This window comes from Wyeomyia smithii, chromosome 2, assembly GCF_029784165.1.
Source record: "Wyeomyia smithii strain HCP4-BCI-WySm-NY-G18 chromosome 2, ASM2978416v1, whole genome shotgun sequence".
Taxonomy (NCBI): domain Eukaryota; kingdom Metazoa; phylum Arthropoda; class Insecta; order Diptera; family Culicidae; genus Wyeomyia; species Wyeomyia smithii.
The window spans coordinates 264,270,432-264,290,330 of record NC_073695.1 but is presented as its reverse complement, the minus strand read 5'-3'; the positions used below and the strand labels follow the sequence as shown (position 1 = coordinate 264,290,330).

At 36.9% G+C, this 19,899-nt stretch overlaps 1 protein-coding gene across 4 annotated transcripts in view; it reads right to left on the bottom strand.

Moving 5' to 3' along the window:
- Positions 1-19,899, bottom strand: part of LOC129721167 (protein unzipped) — a 200,113-nt gene that overhangs the window by 116,784 nt on the left and 63,430 nt on the right. For all 4 annotated transcript variants that reach the window (XM_055673429.1, XM_055673431.1, XM_055673430.1 and 1 more), the window contains one exon: positions 12,522-12,555. The gene's annotated coding sequence lies outside the window, so the exon portion shown is untranslated. The remainder of the gene's footprint in view (positions 1-12,521; positions 12,556-19,899) is intronic.

Sequence of the window (19,899 nt, the reverse complement as noted above, 5' to 3'; positions counted from 1 at the left end):
GTTGTGATGAACTCACAAGATCATTATGCAAAGATTATTGACAGTCAAATGTTGGACCCAACGATAAGGTTATCATATTTTCGAATATTTCGTTTCTCGAATGACTGTTTTATAAATAAGTTCAACTGGCTTTGCACGATTAAATTTACCTCTGATTTGAATATAAAACTCGGCACAGCCACAATGTCAGCGCATAATATCTATATTTGAGTCTCGGAATTTTGCGCTGATTTGGTTACGGATTTAAAGTTTCCCAACTTAACTACGTTTAAAATTTGGAGTCAGCATTCCTTTAGTTTTGATTATGAGTTTCTGGTTCTCTAGTTACCTTACAAGCGACAGCTAATTTCCGATTTCTGATTATTCATTGTTGTTCAATGTTATCTAATGTTGTATTCAGTCGATTCGTTCTCCAATCTGTAACGAACCAGGAGTTGAATATTTATAATATATTTTTTTCAGCATAGAAAATATGTAACTTTTGGATTCATATTTGTTTATCAAACTTCTAGATTTTGTGCTATAATTTATAGATCATGATTTCTGTAAAATGAGTTTCGATTTACTGATTCGATTGCGGAGGCTATGTTTTCCTGTTTTGAGTTTAGGATTTTTTAATTTTATTGCTAATATGAAGTTTGGTTGCCTATTTTACTCGAGAATCCAAACATTATTCAGGGCTCTTAAGAATTTTTCTGAAATCTCTGTGAAAAAAAATCACGCAATAGATATTTTCAGGTCCTCAGTTGGATGGCGACTTCCGCTTTTTGGAAACGATATAAAAATAGACGTTCGATAAGTCAAAACGAATCATTTTTCTAGAAATCTCTAAAAATCGAACATATACCCTGAAACATGGACATTTTCGTAATCGGAATGATATCCAGAGACCGACTATCGATGTTAGACACCATTTTGTACGCAAAGCCCCGTCCGCAAGGTTGACGTAGCACTACACAAGATTGTTTGTTACATTATTTGCGTTGTTGCGTTCGATAGTTATCAAAAACAATAACTTTTATCCAGCACCAATAAAATAGCCCTAAAAATTTTGTGATGATGCTGAAAAGTTTCAAATTAGCATCTGGGATCGATTAACGTTTATTTACGGGAATAAGGAATTCTTATGACAGCACAGTGCAAAGCTACTTTCACGCTGAATATTTGACAGCCGCCAGGCTTTGTTTGCGTTTCTGTGTTGCCAAAATACTGCAGAGCTTCTCACTTTTCAGTATAGGCCAATGCACCTACCGCTGATGCTACCGCTACTGCAAAAAGGCAACTTTTTACTAAAGAAAGTGCCGCTGCTGGTACTCGCTAATACTGTTGCTATTCACTGCAATTTAACTAGGACCGTTCATAGGCATCCACTAGTGAAATGATTGGTTTCAGCAGAACCAGGTTTTTATATACTTCAAATAGTACATTCTCGGTATATTATGTTTATAAATCTGTCGACCGTATTAGGAGAAGCAATCATTAAGCGACCAATCAGATCAATCGAAATTTGCGTTGCAACAAGGATGGACCAATTTCAATAGTACAACTGTTTTTCAATTAAAGGCCTGGCAATTTTCAAGGCTTGATTATGCGTTATCGTTTAGTATGAGTGTAGGTAACAGAAGATGCCGCACTCAGTTACGCACTGTTGGGTGTTGCATATGGTTAAAGGAAAAAAAATGCAGGTCGTACAGAGACGTGAAGATGATGTAAAATTTGCAACCGTCTTTGTTGAGGCGTTCCAACATTCCAACAAGTATGATGAATGAACCAGAAAATATTACCTCTTCAATTAAGTATTTAATTTGTCCTGTAAGGAACAATTTTTTGTCTCCCCGATAGCGAGAATAAGACATTCTTTTAATAACACAGTGGAAAGCAGCATCCCAAAAGCATTTGCGTTGCCAACATACGGCAGAGTTTTTCACTGGAGAAAGTGCTGGCCAATGCACCTACCGCCGATGCTGCCGTTACCGCACAAAGACAGCTGATGCTGCTACCAATATCCGCTACCGCTGCTGTTATACGCTGCAGCTATTGCTGCTACTCGCGGCCGTCCTAGTAGCCATTCACTAGTAAAATAATTGATTTGACTTTTTTTTTATACAATTTCAATTATTTCTGATGATGTTTTGATTTTAACTGATTTTAAGTAAATGATTTACAAAGTGTTTTGCCTGAAGAGCATTTCATCTTCAGTTAACTTATTGGTTTTTGATTTTTGCCTTTCTTCTAGAAAGGTATAGCAATCACTTGCAAAACCGAAAGTATAAAAGTGCTCCAAAGGGCCGAATGGCATGTATCACTCGACTCAGCTCGACGAGCTGAGCATTTTCTGTATGTGTGTGTGTGTGTGTGTATGTGTGTGTGTATGTGCAGATTTTTATTCTCACTCACTTTTCTCAGAGATGGCTGGACCGATTTTCATGAAATTAATTGCAAATGAAAGGTCTTGTTGCCCCATAAGACCCTATTGAATTTTATTGTAATCGGATTTTTAGTTTAGAGGTTATGTTTAAAAATGTGAAAATCATGAAACATCAATATCTCAGAAGCTACACAGCTGATTTGAACAAAATTGGTCTCAAAAGAACGGGCTTCCTAGAAAACCCTTAACTTTTGAATTTCATAAAGATTGAACTTGTGGTTCAAAAGTTATGAAAAGAAACGTGTTCTGAAGACTGTTTAATCTCACTCATGTTTCTCAGAGATTGTTGTACCGATTTTCATAAAATCAGTGTCAAATGGAAGGTCTAATTGCCCCATGAGACCCTATTGATTTGTTTTGCAATCGGACTATTACTTTGCCTGTTATGTTTAAAAATGTGAAATCCAGCTATGCAAAGGAACATATTCCGAAGACTACTTGGACTCATTCACTTTTCACAGAGATGGCCAACCCGATTTCCACAAAATTAGTGTCAAATGAATGGTCTAGCTGCCTCAGAAGACCCTATTGAATTTTACTGTAATCGAACTGTAACTTCATTTGTAATGTGCCGACTTGTGAAAATCACGAAACTTCATTATCTCAGAAACTACACAACCGATTTGATTATTATTATCAGATGAGCGGGCTAGTTAAGGGTTAACTGATGAATTATGATTGAACACGTGGTTTCAAAGTTTGGCTGCCTTACACGTTCCCATTTCATTTCATTATAATCGAACTTAAGCAATCGTTATGTATTAAATTGTTAATAAAACAACGAAAGTCTATTGTCTCGAAGATTACATGACTTATTTAAACATAACTGTCATACGAACGAGTCATCTCTCAACTTACAAATAACAAACTTCATAACAATTTGATATGTGGCTCAAAAGTTATGGAAAGAAGAGAAATTCAAAGACTATTTAAAACTATACCTGCTTTGATCGATATATGTGGCCTCAACATAATTTAAATGTGGTGTCGTACTATTTGAACGTTCCAAGTTCATCAATTCCTTGCGGTTTGTTTGAAGTCTGCAAATGCACGACGAATCGGCCATAGGATATGATCAAAGTCAAATAACAAATCGTTTGAAATGATTGGTTTTATCGAAATGACAACATCCTCGCCTTTGGGCTTCTGTACATCGCCCTAATTCTGAATATATTCATATTGGGTGGTATTCTGTCATTATCAGCAGACTTTCTGGCATCAATCTGACACCGGAAATACCCATATTGGGAGGTATTTTTGGTTGTTTTCCAGAAACTAAAAGTGGTCGTCTTCAAATTCAAAATAGTGTCCAGGGTCAATGTTTGGTTTCTATGCATCATCACGTTTACGGAAATATCCATATTGAGTATTATTCGGTCATTTCCGACTGTTGCCTATAAATTGCCATTAAGCAATTCAAAATGGTGCCTGAGGTCAATTGTTAGCTCCTTGCATCATTCTGGTTCCAGAGATACTCATATTGGATAGTATTTGTTTATTTTAGGCTGTTTTTCACAAACCGGTAGTCGCCATCTTGGATTTCAAAATGGTATTTAGGATACTGGTTAAAGAAAAACTCATATTGGGTGATATTTGGTGACTTTGGACTGTTTTTCAGAAGCCGAAAGTCGTCATTCTGGACTTTAAAATTGCCTGTGAAATCAATTTCTGTCATCTGGGCGTAATTCCGAAGGGTATTTGGTCATTTCCGACTGTTTGCCAGACACCGGAAGTCACCATCTTAAAATTCAAGATTGTGTCTGTGATCATTTTTTAGCTTCTGTGCATCTTTCTGGTTCCAGAAATACTAATATTTAATGGGAATCGTCCATTTCAGGCTGTTTTCCAGAAACCGGAAGTTGCCATCTTACAATTCAAAATGTTGTCTGAAGTCGATTTGTGGCTCCAGTGCATCATTACGGTTCCGGAAACACCCATATTGGGTGGTATTTGGTCATTTGCCGCTGTTTTTCCGACACCGGAATCGCCATTATGGATTTCATAATGGCATTTGGAGACAATTTCTGGATTTTGAACGGCTTACTGGTTAAAGAAAAACTCATATTGGGTGGTATTTGGTCATTTTCTGCTGTTTTCAGAAACCGGTAACTGTGTATTATTTTAGATCCGGATATTATTATATTGGGTGGAAATCTGCCATTTTCGGCTGTTTTCCAGAAACCGGAAGTTGCCATCTTACAATCCAAAATGTTGTCTGAGGTCGATTATGGAACATATTTGTTACCACTAAAAACATTCAGCTGCCAATATGGTTCCATTTAGTTGATTAGTTCGTGAGATGTGCAGAAATTTGTGAAGAAACATGTATTTCCAGAAGAGGGAGGGGCGTCAAACCATTATGGACATATTTGTTACCTTTAAAAACATTCACATACCAAATTTGGTTGTATTTTCTTGATTGGTTCTTGAGCTGTGCGAAATTTGTGTTTCATTTTCATGGGATCCCTCCCTTATAGAAGAGGGAGTCGGGTTTCAAACCATTATGTACATATTTGTTACCACTAAAAACATTTACCTGCCAAATTTTGTTCCATTTGGTTGATTAGTTCTCGAGATGTGCACAAGTTTGTGTTCCATCCAACTATTATGGACATATTAGTTACCCCTTAAAACATCCACATGCCAAATTCGGTTCCATCTGCTTGGTTTGTTCTTGAGTTGTGCAGAAATTTATGTTTCATTTGTATGGGACCCCTCCCTTCCAGAAGAGGGAGAGGTCTCAAACTATCATAGGAACCTTTTTCGGCACCAAAAACCCCTACATACAAATTTTCACGTCGATCGGTTCGGTAGTTTTCGGGCCTATATGGATCAGACAGACAGACAGACTTGTCCGCATTTTTATATGTAAAAATTACAACATCAATATTTTAGAACCTCAAGTGTGAATATACATTTATTGGATTGAAGCGTTCATGTAAATCTATTTTTACAAATAAAAAATTGAATGAGAAAGGCTGGGTCTGACCGCTAGGTGGATTGATTTAGGTTTTAAAACTAAAAGTTCAATTCAATGTCAGCCATATTGTTCTTAAATTGAAATTTTGAAAGCCAATCTATGTCCCTAACCTACTATGTACAACCTTGAATCTACAGCTCGTGGAAAATCGCGTGCTCGGAAGTGGAGCACCTTCCTACAGATTTGGCGCAGTTGTGGACGAATTTGACTTCAAAGGTGTTCAGGTTTGCGAGCTCGTGCACCTCGCTTTACCGCGCTACAGCCCTTTTATACCGGGGCAGCGTACTCCAACGTGGGGTGGTCAATTTGTGTGTAGACAGCCATCCGATGACTGATGACAACACTAAGTTTGTCCACAGTCTTATCCACACGTGATCTAAAGATCAGATGATTGTCCAGGGTGAGCCTAAATAACTCACCACGTTGGACCACTCTATGAGGGAACTACCGAGTATCATGCAATCTGGGCGATCTCGGATATAGAAAAAGAATGACCTGGGCCTTACCCGCATTGATCACATTGCAGCTAGTATAGTAATCACGGAGGAAGTTTGATGTTCGAGCTGTAAATGTTGTACAGAAGTGGACCCAACATGCTACCTTGGGGTACTCCTGCGTCAATTTTGTGTTGCTTTGAGCAAACATTTTGCAAGCAAACTCGAAAAGCTTTGTCCGAGTGATAGTTTTCGATGATTTCAATCAGATACATAGGAAAATTGTGTCGATACAGCTTGTACGTTCCACAAATTGTCAAAAACCTTTTCAATGGTCAAAAGTGCTATTGCTGTCGTTTTAGACACTGAGTTGTTCTGCTGATGGTAGACCGGCCCTTGCCAACCTGTTCTTCAGAGAGGGCACCAATCTCATCTGTGAATAGAAGCAGATTGCTTTGGATCGACTTTTCAAACGGTTTGCAGAGGGTAGAGAGTAAACTAATGGGGCGTTAGTTCTTAAGAATAGAAGGATATTTCCTGGATTCGAGTACTGAGATGATATTGCTAACTTCCACATTAAAGGGAAGTAGCCAAGCTCCCAGCATGATTGATTTGAGATGAAGCAGCTTGGAGTGAACTGATGGGGCCTTAGCTCTTAGGAATAAAAGGATTTTTGCCGGGTTTGAGAATTGAGATGACTTTGGCTAACTACCACATTGAAGGGAAGTAGCCAAGCTCGCAGCATGATTGGTTTATTCAGAAGCAGGCTCTTGTATATCCCAAATAGTGCAATAGTGTCGTTTTAACAAGGCTTGACAATTTTCAATAGTACAATAGTTTGAAAAATCATATTACAATTTTCTGTATTTGGGCGGATGCATAGATAATTTTCCAATCGATTCCTGGAATAACAAAGAAAATTCTTTGAAAACTTACCGATTAGCATATAAAATTGGACATATTTTTTCCCTCTTTCATTTTTAGATTTTCATCTTACACCCCTATGTAATTGAACATCCTGAGAGACGTAGTTGTACGTCAAAAACGTTTAAATACTTCCAAATATTAGTAATTACAGAGCCGGGATGACACACAGTGAAATGAATTTAAAAAGAGGCGGACATTAGCTTTTGCAAAGAAACTATTCAAGTGTTAAATATATGAAAAATTGAAATTTATATTCGAAGTTTTCTCAAAAGATTCTTGATGTTTCACCATGATACGTATATTTCTAGCCTGCACACTATTGAAATAAGCCCCCTTCAAAGTCTAAATATTATCTAAAAATCAAACAAAAATTGCAAGAAATATAGAAAATAGAATAGCTAGAACCACACCTTCTACTGCAAAATAAGTATTTTTATATTGACGTAGTATTACGTCTTACGACAACATATACATATAGGGATACAAATTGAAAAATCGAAAACATCGAGAGCGTCACGAAAGTTATCCACTTTCAAATGCACAAAACTCAATCGTTTTCCAACGGATTTGCCTCATTCTTAAAGCAATCGATTGGAAAATAACAGGGGGAGGGGGATTTTCGATTTCCCGGTTTTCCCGATGATATTAATTAAAATTTCCCGGTGTTTAATTTAAAAAAAAACTATCAGATAATAATCAATTTTCACATGTTTATTTATGTCCTTGCAAAAATAGTGACATGGAACAATGAAAAATATTTCTCCTTCTTCGCTTTTAGCTGTTTGCGACTTTAGCAAGTATCTTCATAGAGACCTCTTGCACAATTTTCACCCTTTTTATCTCCAAGTCGTTGACAATCTTCGCCTTCTCGTGCTTTCTTGATTCCTTCTGCTTTTACTCTCTGTCAACCTGCTCTTGAGCTTACAATGCTTCTGAATAAGGGTGTCAATAAATTCAACCATCGAACTTCGTTTTGCGTTTAGGCTTAGAAGTTATTTTTTCTCGATAAAAGTTCTCATGCAAAATTTGACACTTTATATCAATCAGAGACTTTTCCTGGTAATTTGCATGACAAACCATGGAAATTCCGAAACCCACAAAAGAAAAACCAGTGAAAAATCACAGCAAAACTGTATAAAACGCGATTTGGATGTATTTCTGAACAAAATCATGACAGTTTTTCAGGAATTTGATAAATATGAGCTCCTTTTTCAAAACAGTATACAACACATACTAACAAAATCGTCTTGAAAATTTTTTCAAATCAAAAAATGCTCATGTTTTTTCATTTATTTTGCATTGAAATGCAGACAAATTGATATGTTCCATTGTGAAATATAAATGGAAATCGTTTCGTTTCAAATTTTTAGGGAAAAATACCACATTTACGATTTAAAAAAAATACTTTTTTCTAGAGATCTGACATGACATTTTAATTTAAAGGCTCTAAAATAATTTTCCTTCTTTTTGCGTAGCTAACGTTTGGTTTTGATATAGAAAAAAAATTGAGGAATCTTTTACAAACAGTTTTTCAAGGTGGCAATACAATAGTCAATAGGACGAACACAGAATAAAAAAATTACTTATTTTAATTCTGTAAAAAAAAAAAAAAGCGGAAGACGTATAGAGTTTGTGGAAATTTTTGATATATATTCTCTTTAAAATATGTCACTTGAAGTGCAATAATAATGCTCTTTCATTAAAATGCAAATCAAAACACATACAATATAAATGTCCTGCTTGTGATTAAAATCATATTGAAAACCAAGGTTTTTTTTTCTGCCGGACTTTTTCCGACCTCAGAAGTAGAATCCGGGTAGGTCCGTTCCGGTTTGGTACGATATGAAATCGAGCTTTGAAGTTTCCGGTCCTATCTGATTTCTGGTCGGACTCCAATGTTGAACACTATTCACAAGAACTTTCATTGCGCCTTCCGCGACGCTGATAGTGTCGTATACGATGTTTTGGGCAATCAAAGTTTCTTCCATGTGGTTCAAACCTGAGCAGTCCTTGTTCACATAAGAAGGGGGTTGGATATGCAAGATGAGAACGTACGACTATTTTCCTGACAAAATATGTTACGGAACAGCAAAATATGTTTATTCCTCCGATCAAGCTTGATTTTATTCAACGCTACGAGAACTACGAAGCCGCTGCTGACTCTGGCTGAAGTCAACAACCAGCATTTCTATATCTGGCAGAATCATGCCAATTAGGTCATCATGCAAAAAAAATACAGGTTTTCACCGCAGGCATGCAGGATCTTGATTTTCCCGGCGTGAAGCCTAATTTCCCGGTTTTCCCGGTGATTTGAAATTCCCGGCTATTTCCCGCTTTTCCCGGTAGAGTGGCCACCCTGAAATAAGCTATGCGTCGACCAAAATGTCGAAAATTTAGATTCTATGATGCGAACTATTGTGCTATTGAAAAATGTACAGCCTTGTTGAATGCATGTTGCGACCAATCAGAGCTAAATCATGGTCTTTCCCCCCAGCACAGTGCCATCGTTTAATGGCAATACAAAATGATGGTAAATTACTAATGTCACTCGCCCAAGCCTTGATGACCGCGATAACAACTACGCAAAAAAGGCGTAATTGAGTTCTTGCTTTACTTGTATTCATTTCTCAACTGCGGCCGGTGCAGCTTTAAAAAAGGTTTTATTTCTTCTGCCATTCTCTAGTTTACGATTTTTTGTTTCGCTTTTTCGACACTCCTACCGGAAGTTTTGTTCTCAGTAGTCACGTATAAAAGCTAGCGCACAGAAATTTAGTATTTAGCAAGAAACACGTTGACATAAGACAGGCAGTCGTAATTCAATGTTAGCTTTTCGGTCATGTCTTATAAACAACCTCTTAAATTTTGTTTCAATTTATCTAGAAATCATTTTGTTTGTACGAAATAAACCAAACGACTGGCAGCACAGTATTAGTCGGCTACAACGTGCTTTTCAATCGCTCCGATAATTAGTGATTTTTCAGTAATTTTGGTGTTAAAAATTCGTTAAATTTATCAAGCCGGAATGTTTTCTACTCTTTTTCTCGTTACCCCGATGACGGTTCGTGTCAGGTATTGATGCGAGAGCATTTTTTTTGATATATTCAGCGATGTCGAGTTTTGCCAAGTTTAGCTATTTTGTAAAAGATTTTAAAACTGTGTTGGATTATATTTGCGTTTGTTCTTTGAATTTTGATATGAATTTCAGCCGCAACGTGAAGCTAGTGTGCATGCAATTTTGAGTATTTCGAACTAACTTCATCTCGTAAACCCAACCACTTAAAAGCTGCGGTGTTCAGAGAAGTTGTTCGGAAGAGGCTTCTGGTTGGCTATTTGTTTAGTTTGGAAGTACCACAAGGTTGTGCTAGTGTGCCTGAAAATTTCAGTATTTTCCACTTACTTTATCTAGCGAATTCAATCGCTTAGAGAGTTGCATTCTTCAGCAAAGTTGTTTAGGAAATCGAGGGTTTTTGATTTATGAACAGTTCGTTTGGGAATATTTTTACATCCTATTTAAGGACTATCCCTCGAAACGTGGTGAACTCAATTTAATACGTCTCGATACTTTAAACTGCTCATAGGTAAGGTAAAACGGTCAAAAGAACCCTGTCCAGCACTGAACTACCCACAATCCAGAAGCCCTTGGCCTCTTGAACGAATTTGATGAAGACCGCAACTTTCTAGAAGGTGGGAATCGCAAAATAAATAAAGGTCAAAATAAGACGAATTTTGTTCCGCTAGAATTTCGCACAGGACTGCCAACTATTCAGAAGCCTTTGATCTTCTGAACAAATTTGCTGGTGACTGTAACTGTCCAGGCTTTCAGAAACATGAGAAATCTGCCTTTTCTAAGTGATGGCAAATATTCTAGGAGACGCTGTTATATTGAAACTGAGTGTTGCAATACTGTGTTTAATAAACAGAAGGTCGAGTTCCGAATCGGAATGTAACACCAAGGCTTTGCTTTGCTTTGTTGCAATACTCAGTGTAGCGATTCTAAATTAATGGCGGGTATTGTAGATAATAATTGCTTCTGCGAATACACTATACCAATCGAGCAAGAAATATTTGTATCATAAAAAGACACTCGTCGCAGGAGATAATATCATAGTCTGATTTATGTCAGCATAAAATCAGGGAGATCAAACCAGTTCAAAAATGGTCTAATAAAGTCGTTTTCCTATGTTAATTGGAATCGGTCAGTAATAGAGAAGAGCAATTAAGTTTTTGCAAATCAACAAACAACCAATCTGGCTTCACATGTCATGAACCCTGATGAATAAATGAAATGGTGTGTTTTGCTATAGTAAGTGAAAAAAAAATATTTGAAATTGAAATTGAAATGCAGTTATCATTATAAAAGGAGGATAATTCCAAAAATCTCTTTCCACAAGCTAACGCTTCTTAGCTCTTACGTGAAATTCCTTTTCGTAATTTGTCAATTCCAAAATTATCAAACTTTGACCATAGATCTCGCTATTTTATTAGCGAATTACTTTCTTATTGAGAGAACAAAATAGAAAATGACAATTAGCGTTCAACTAAATAGGAGATTTTCCCAAAAATTCGATTTTTTTTTTCTGTGACGTCAGCCCAAAAGTATCATGAGAATATCAGTTTAACTTGCTTGTCTCTTTTGTTAGACCACCCCATCGAGGTAAATATCTTGTCTCATGTGCCACCCGCATGTTCCCCCACCGGTCAACATTCTGATCAATCTTACACTCTTGAAGCTCCAAAAGAACTGTTGTTTGACCGGTCCATGGAATTCGTACACTCCAAAAAAGACCAACACACAAGGGGGGAAAGCCCGAAATCTGTTTGTTTTCTATGTCAATCAATTTGATTCGGCTCTATTTTACTCGTGCAGGCCTTTTCGCCAGCACTCGTCTAAAGTAGGAACATAAAATAAATTGACTCTTTAAAGTGATGTCTTTTTATGTTCACCTCATCATAAAGAAATCATCACACACGCCAGCGTAAACCGGCCGAATTGTTGCTGCAGACGACGTCAACTTAAAAAATCAACTCTCTTGAAAGGGGAGTTGATAACCGGAATTAAAACATTTCTCCTGTTTATTCACCGCTCAATTCATTCCGGGGACGTAGGGCGTGATCCCGACCACCTCTCGAGAGGTTATGAAATTGGGGATCCGCAAACATTTGCCGGCTTTTTGACTTTGAGTCGGAGAGGATGGAGTGGCTCGAATGTTTAGATTGCGTGTTTTTAATTGAAACTCACCCAAAGCTGGCAGGCAAAGTACCCGGAACAAATATTTTCCAAGTTGTTGAAAAGGGTCGACAGATCCATCTTTTCTGCCACCGACATACGGATCCAAGCCGCATCAGTTCGACTTGGGTGTTTTATGCAAGTGAAACGGAGAAATTATAAAATGTGTAAAATACGAAGGTGTGTTCACCTGTGGTGCTATTCCACAATGGATCGCATGGGATAAATTCCTCGAAAGGCCGCTGATTGTGTGCTTCATCATCCAAACACAAACCGTGTGACCCTGGCAGGACAAATTAGGTATGGGCCTTCCGGTCGAGTGTAATAGCTGGTGATGGACAAACAAATGAATATGCTTCGGTGCCCAAATGGTGTCTACGAAAAGTTAAATGCAGAAATTATTCACCTAATAATGGTGGGAAACGCTTGTAATCGGATGCCCATGAATACAAATTTAGACGTTTATCTCAATGTGACAGCTTGGATAGTTTGAAATACTCATAAAAGAAGTTATCGATTACCTACCCGATGAACTGGATTTCACAGAGTGCGATACAATCTGTAATAAACAGAAAATAATATAAATTAGAATAATCATGTTTATTCGACAGCAGTCACTTTTATACAACACAATCAGCTGAAATCGATGGTTCGCCATTATAAATCTTCCCCGTTAAGCCTCGCAATCCGATTAAAATCTCCCTGTGGGCTCCCCATCAGTGTGCTCATGAATGCCGCTTATTTAGTCACGTTTCAATGGGACCGAAAATCGAAACCTTTATCGCCGCACCTTCCAGCTCCCCTTAACGCAGTTCTGGTGCCTTTCGTAACGCGTTAGTTATGCGGCATGCCGTGCAAAGGTTTGAAATATTTAATGACTCTCATGTTTCATTCGAGTGTACTATCCGCCTCTGACTCCGCCAGGTGAAACTGGGGCGTTGAAAAATTGGATAGTAAACCAATTTGAATTAAAAAGAAAATAACAGCTTCTTAACTGGTTTTCAAAACTAATATTCAATGAGAAAGAGCTTTCACATTGAAACGTTTAATTAGTATTATTTTAGGCAATCACCAAAAAATCATTCAAATAACCCAATGCCCGTAATGGAAAAACTAAACAATTCGTCCCACCCGAAAGGCTATCCCAGGGTTGCGATTGATGGGAAGACAAACATGAGGGCAAATGTGGTAAAAGCATCGACCGACACGCATCGACTGTCAGCTGGGAATGGAACTAATTTTCTGAACGGCGACGAAGCGTAACTTTACGATTGTCAGCAAATGACACATCGTTTCCACGCTTCCTCCTCCTCCCCCTCAAAATTATCAAACCTAAGTTCCGTGTCGCAATTGAAAAATTACCCTGCGAACGAGTCCCAAACTGATACCGAAGAAACTACTAACAACAAACTGTGGCCGACAAAGACCTGCCAAAACACGGTGGCATTAATTAAATTACGTTCGTACTAATTGCTGCGCCTATCTAAGTTGGTAATTTAATTTCAAAGCACCGACCGCGAATCGTGAATAAATGGTGGAAGCATTAGCGAGTGTTGGCCGATCGTAAAATGATAATCGTATGAAGTGTGAATTTTGTTGCATACAACAAATTCATTATACTAGTGAGTAGTATTGTGCTTCGGTCAAGTTGAATAAAAATAGTTTTCATGATTAGATTTGTATTAATTTTTTAAACGAATATAATCTGTGCTATCAAATCTCTAGACGATATTCAGCGGAGCCACAGATATTCGATCAAATAGCGGACTAAAAAATGGTATCTGGTCCAGCTGTACACCCAGCGTAAACGGGGAACATTTTATTACTTTAGGGGCCATTCACATACCACGTGGACAGCTTTGGGGGGGTGGAGCATTTGGATAATGGCCACGGTCCATACATTTTTTTTAGAATTTATATGGGCAGTTGTCCACGGAGGGGGAGGGGGGGGGGGGTCAAAATCGTTAAAAATATGTCTACGTGGTATGTGGATGGCCCATTAGGGCAATTTTTTCATTACTTTTTGTGTCTTATGACTGCGCATTATACACAAAGAGTAACAAACAAAAAGTAATAAAAATTATGACGGCCACACGCTTGTATGTGTTTCTGCAGGAGAACATACAGCCAAGCACCGCAATGTATGTGTTAGGCAAGACTTTACTCGCTGCATTTGTATTGATGCAACGATCTGATTCATTTTTGTCCCCTTCATCCACACATAATCAGAATCTCAACCGTCAACCTCAAATGTCTAATTAGAAACACGTTCGTTTCGACCCCCAGTGTTTACTTGAAATGGAAATATGTAATACTGTCTGATCAGAGTTGCCGAAGTTGCGAATACTGTTCTGGATGGGCACAAGTTTTGTATTTTCAAACAGGTCCAAATGAGTTTTCATGAACCAATGATACCTTGCAAGAAAGCGAATGTTTTTGTTTTTCTCTAACGCAGTTTACGGATCGTGATGTAATTTTAAGGCGCATTTCAAGTCATTGAAGTCATCAACGTTTGCATACTCTATGACGGGGATAATGCTGCTTGGCAGCTCTTGTCTTATTTTTTTCACTACTCCGTATGCATACAACGAGCGAACTAATACACGCACACCGGATGAATTGGAGATTGAAGAAACTTGTGAGGCCTCTGCCAAGCTGAACGCCAACACAAGCGATGGGGCGAGATTTTTGCCGTAGGTTAATGAACAGCTCTACTTGCGGCTGTTTATGTACCTACGGCAAAAATCTCACCCGATCGCTCGCGTTGGCATTCAGCCTAGCAGAGGCCTAACATGTGCAACATATGCGACTGTGTGTGATTTTTTTTTGACTTGAGACGGAAAGGGAGCATTTTTTGACAGAAAAAAAATTGGCATGTGGTTGAAACGACCATTATTAGATAGTCGTACTCCCGTAACACGTGCTAAATATATGACAGTATGTGTTGTTACTTGACTGGGGAAGAATTTAATTGCCTTTTAAGTAATGGATTTGTTACCTAAAAGGCCATTTTGCGCTATTGCTTCTAAAGTAATAAGGAAAAGTTTTGCGTGTACAAAACAGTAAATCGATTTTTCGTATCGCTAGTCATAATTTAAATACGGAATCAGTATCTAAATTAATATGAATATAAATTCTAATCCAAATTTAAAATTTAGGAATATACTAATCTCGAAAAAATAATTAGGCTAAATTCAAACCAGCGTTTTTCCTTTTAAAATACGACGTATGCTCCAGATCCTAATACCAGTTCAAATGGTAGCTCAAACCCACAATAAGTTTTCCTACTGATATTGCGGCTTTGATACTACTTTAGGGAAGCTATGGTGGGGGTCGTTCCGGGGAGTATTATGGGCTAGAGACTGGAGGAGTTTTAGTGAGTTATACCCGACACTGCTTGAACTTGGTCTCTCGGGTGTTTAGCAAGCAACCTGAAATAAAAAGGAGACTCCTTTTCAGTCAACTACAAAAAAGGTGTTTTTTCTTGTTTTTTTTCTCGTGTCCAAACTGAAAATTATTTAGAAAAATAAAACACCTTTATGAAGCTACTGGATGAGAGAACCCATTTAAGGTCCGAATGCACGAATACTCAGTATATTTTAAGTTAAAAATTTCGATTTATATTCAAACGATCCAAATCTTGAAGAAATCCAAAGCATGATCCAAATCACAAAAATTTAAACCTCGGTCCAACTTAATGTTTAGGTTTGACAGCTCGTCAAAAATTGGAAAAATTCGAATTTTACTCTCAATACGTTACTCGATGCAGATTCATGTTTCCATTCAACTTCAAATCAAAATTCAAATTTCAGTATAAATCCGAATACCTACCAAGTTGAATTCTAATCTTGGTTTAACTCTAATTACTTGACCCAATCTAAGCTTGATTTCGGTAAAAATTTAAAACAATGGTTGACAGTCCAACCTGCTGTCCATATTTCGGTCTGAACTACAACCTCCACTTGAATAAATGGCTAAATTAGTTATAAACGAGAAAAAAAATCCGTCCGTTACCGGCTCCCCAACGAAGCTTTCTTATGAAAAACCGGAACAAGAGCGTTGCACGGCCTTCACGTCATTTTTTCGAATGCATCTTTTGATTCTACCAATCAACTGCTTGCAGTTCGTTGATCTCCAGTTATTTTTGCACCAAAGGAACTTCAAATCCAAAGGGAATTTAACGATACTGAGGTAGACCCGTTGGGTTGCGTATTTGAGGTACAAATGGAGTCGAGTGGTTGTTCAGGAACGTTTTTGTTTTTTGACGTAATGTAATGATAGTTAATCTGGCCAAAACACATAACTTTCATCGGTATGGTGTTTTTGAAGAAATGGAATCAAAATTTTGTTCAAACATTCGTTCTGGAATACAGTAACGTCGCTTTTTACGCGTTTTTTTACGCAGGTTGCTTTCCTCCATTATTCAAAAACGGTACAAGATACCGACTTCATTTCAATCACGTTTTTCGTTTTAGGCCACGAGAGATCATATATCAGTTTTCAAAAAATTCACAATTTTTGGTGTAAATACTCAAAATTTAATATATTGAATTTTGGTCTCTAAATTGGCCACTATCATATTTAAAAGAGGTTTCAACGTTTCAGGACGGTTTTCTTTGTTGTATTTTCAACTCAAAAAAGTCGTTTTTAACGCGGGCCCATACAAATTTTGAACGCATCCCCCGCGTAAAAGGCGACTTTAGTGTACATCTTGACTGATAGCCAAACCATGATCTAGACAAAAAGGCAAAGTCTTTTTTTGTCCACTATTCTGGCCGGTCTACCACTACCTTCCTGGTGGATTATTGTTGAGGTTTGTAGGAAATTATGAACCGTCGAAACCGGAACATTTACGCATTGAAATGGTTTACCAGGAACTTTTTGCCATAATTGATGTGCAGTTCATAGCGAATTTTGAATTTTTTTTCCTACAGCTGTCAAAAAAAGGTGGAAGAACTTGAAGAAAAACTGATTTATTCCTCACGAAGATACATTCATTGTGAACTAATAAAAAATATTGAGCATTTGGTCCGTTACCGGCCTCCTGACGAAGTTTTCTGATAATGCCGAAACAAGAGCGTTGCGAGGCCGGTCCGCTTTTCGAATGCATTACACGATTCTACTGATCAACTGTTTGCAATTCGTTGATCTCCAGTTATTTTTGCACCGAGGGAACTCAAAATCCCGAAGATCCCTATTGAAATACCAGTCTCGATCCGAGTGCAAATCTAATCCAAGCTTAGGTCTAAATCATACTCACCTAAATTAGAATGACAATCCAGATTGGAGTCACTATAGAAATTTTAATCTTGTCCTTGGTTGTGATTAAATGCCAATAAATAATAAATTATGTGTTCGTGATTGTTCATTTTTTAGTAAAAGTACTCAAGTTCAAATCCCGATTCAAAGTCAAAACAGTACTATTCCAAATCTTGATCTGAATTTCAGAAATCTACTGAGTCAAAGAATGAAAATAAAAATTAAACTTCAATTCGAGTAGAATCCTAGCCAAAGTTCAAATTTGAAATAATAAAAATCCTTATCAAAAACCAAATTTCATTTCAAATACTAATACCGCCTTTAATCAAAATCGCGGTATAGTTCAAACCCCAATAATATTCCAAAACTTAGTTTAAATCCACATAACGTTGTCCTGTACACATCTCAATGTCGGTCGTACTTTAAGTACTTCACAAAATTCAAGCCAAAGTTTCAAATAACATTGAAATCTTGGTTGAATTTAAATTTAATTTTTAGATTAAAATCTAAATTTTGAATAGATCATAAAACAGACTGGAACGTTTTTTCACGTTTTTCCGCATCTTGAACGAAAATTTTACTCAAATGCAGTTTTTTAGCCACATCTTCAACTGAACTGTTCGGATTCCTCAACCCATTCCCGGCGGGGAGAAATAAGCTTTTACCTCGAATGACCTTCAAACTCATATTATTCAGCAACTACATGCACAATTGTCGCAAACTGTTTTGCATATTGAAGAGGGGGAGTTGGTTAAAAGCTTGAACTACCCGCTTGTGATCCTTTACACTCTACGGAGTAGGGGTGTGCGAAACTGGCTTTTCTGGTGTCGAAACGAAACGAAACGAAATTAACCCTTAATTTCGATTTCGCCAAATTAGTCGAAACGAAATCAAGGTGGATTTCGAGTTCTCGAGACGAAACGAAATTGGTCTCTAAATTTCGCGAAATTTCGCGAAATTTCGAAAAATAAAATAAATGTTTCTGAAACATAGCATTACAATGATTTGTAACGTTGGAGCGTACGCTAACGAAGTACCCTTCAACAGCTGATCGCAAGGTGCTTACCTGGTCGACGAAGAGTAACGTAGGTATTCAGTTATCGATAAACCGACAATGACGAGAAAATCAAAAATGTTAAAAACTAAAATCTTGATGCAATCATTTATACAGATTATATTGCAGGTAATAGTAGCGCGATAGATACAAATGATATAAAGGTCAAACTCGAAATGTCTTTGTAAATAATAATTTAACGAACTTCTGAACTGATTCTTTTGGTTTGAATGCAACTATGTTTAAAATAGTAATCCTTCTTTCATAGCACTTTCATCATTCAAAATCCAAGTTTTGTCCTAGAGCTCGAACTGGAAAAAATGAGAGATGGTAGGTAGTTTTCAACCATTCCTGTGAGTTTTGGTGTCCCTAGCAAAGATAACTTTTCCAAAGAGTTGTTCCCTATGCAAACGTAAAAGCGACGAATCCGATAAGCAATTCCTCGACGGCCTTCTGATGCATTTCTGCATTCTCTAAAAGCAGCAAAATTCACAGGAATGGTTGAAAAGCTGTAAAACCTTTGGAGGGCAACTTTTTTTTCGCTTTTGTCGACCAGTGTTATTGAATTTTTTTTAACACCGTTTAGTCAGACTAGACTAAGTGACATTTTTATCAAATCGAGGAAAATAAAATTTAAGTTAACTATTCTGTAAACTTTGAAGTTTTCAATATTTTTGCACATTTTTTAATATAACTTAAAATTACTTTTTAACTGAGCAGTTCCACAAAAAATGTCTCAGTTTCAATATTTTTTGTCATTTTAGATTTGGCCTAAACTTTGCATAAACGTTTCTATAGGCTGAGAAGCTAGTTAAAATGCTATTTTGGGAGGGTTATTGTGATTATAAATATTTTCAGAGCCAAAAGTTTTTTGATCAGTGTGACGTCTCTGGAAAAGTTTTAGACAGTAATTTTATCTTTCCGATAAAAAAAAACTCTGAAAAATTGATTTTTTTAATGTAAAAGAAACATTAAAATTAACATAAAAAAGCTTATTTTTCAAAAATCTTTTTTTGTGTAAAAATTACAAAAAAAAAATACCGAAGCGATGAAGAAATCAAAGAAAAATTAAATTTAAGAAAAATTTACAACATGTTTATTTTTGGAAGGACAATATTATTATCTATAACTTTGCCAAAGGCACTATGCCAATCAAACCAACTGTTTCGATTATAAAAATATTTTAATTACCCACAGAGTGTCCAATTGGAGATTAAAATTATTTTTTCAGCTAAATCGGTTTGTTTGACTGACATAACTAGTGTCTCTGGTAAGGTTGTAGAAAATAATTTTGTCCTAAAAAAATATGCCCTGTGAGTTTCTGCGACACCCAAAATAATAAAATGCATTCGGGACCATTCCTAAACTACGTGGTCATATTTTGATCCCTTTCATACCCCCCTTCTCCTCCGTGGTCTTTCGTGGTCTTTTGTTTTGTGATCTTATTCTGCAAATATATGTACAATAAAGTATGAAAAATTTATGAAAAAAATGAAGGTTCAAGAAAACTGATTATTAGATATTGCGCAAATTGTAAATAGAATTTTCAGTAATATCATTTTCTCAAAACCAAAATAACAAACAGATAAT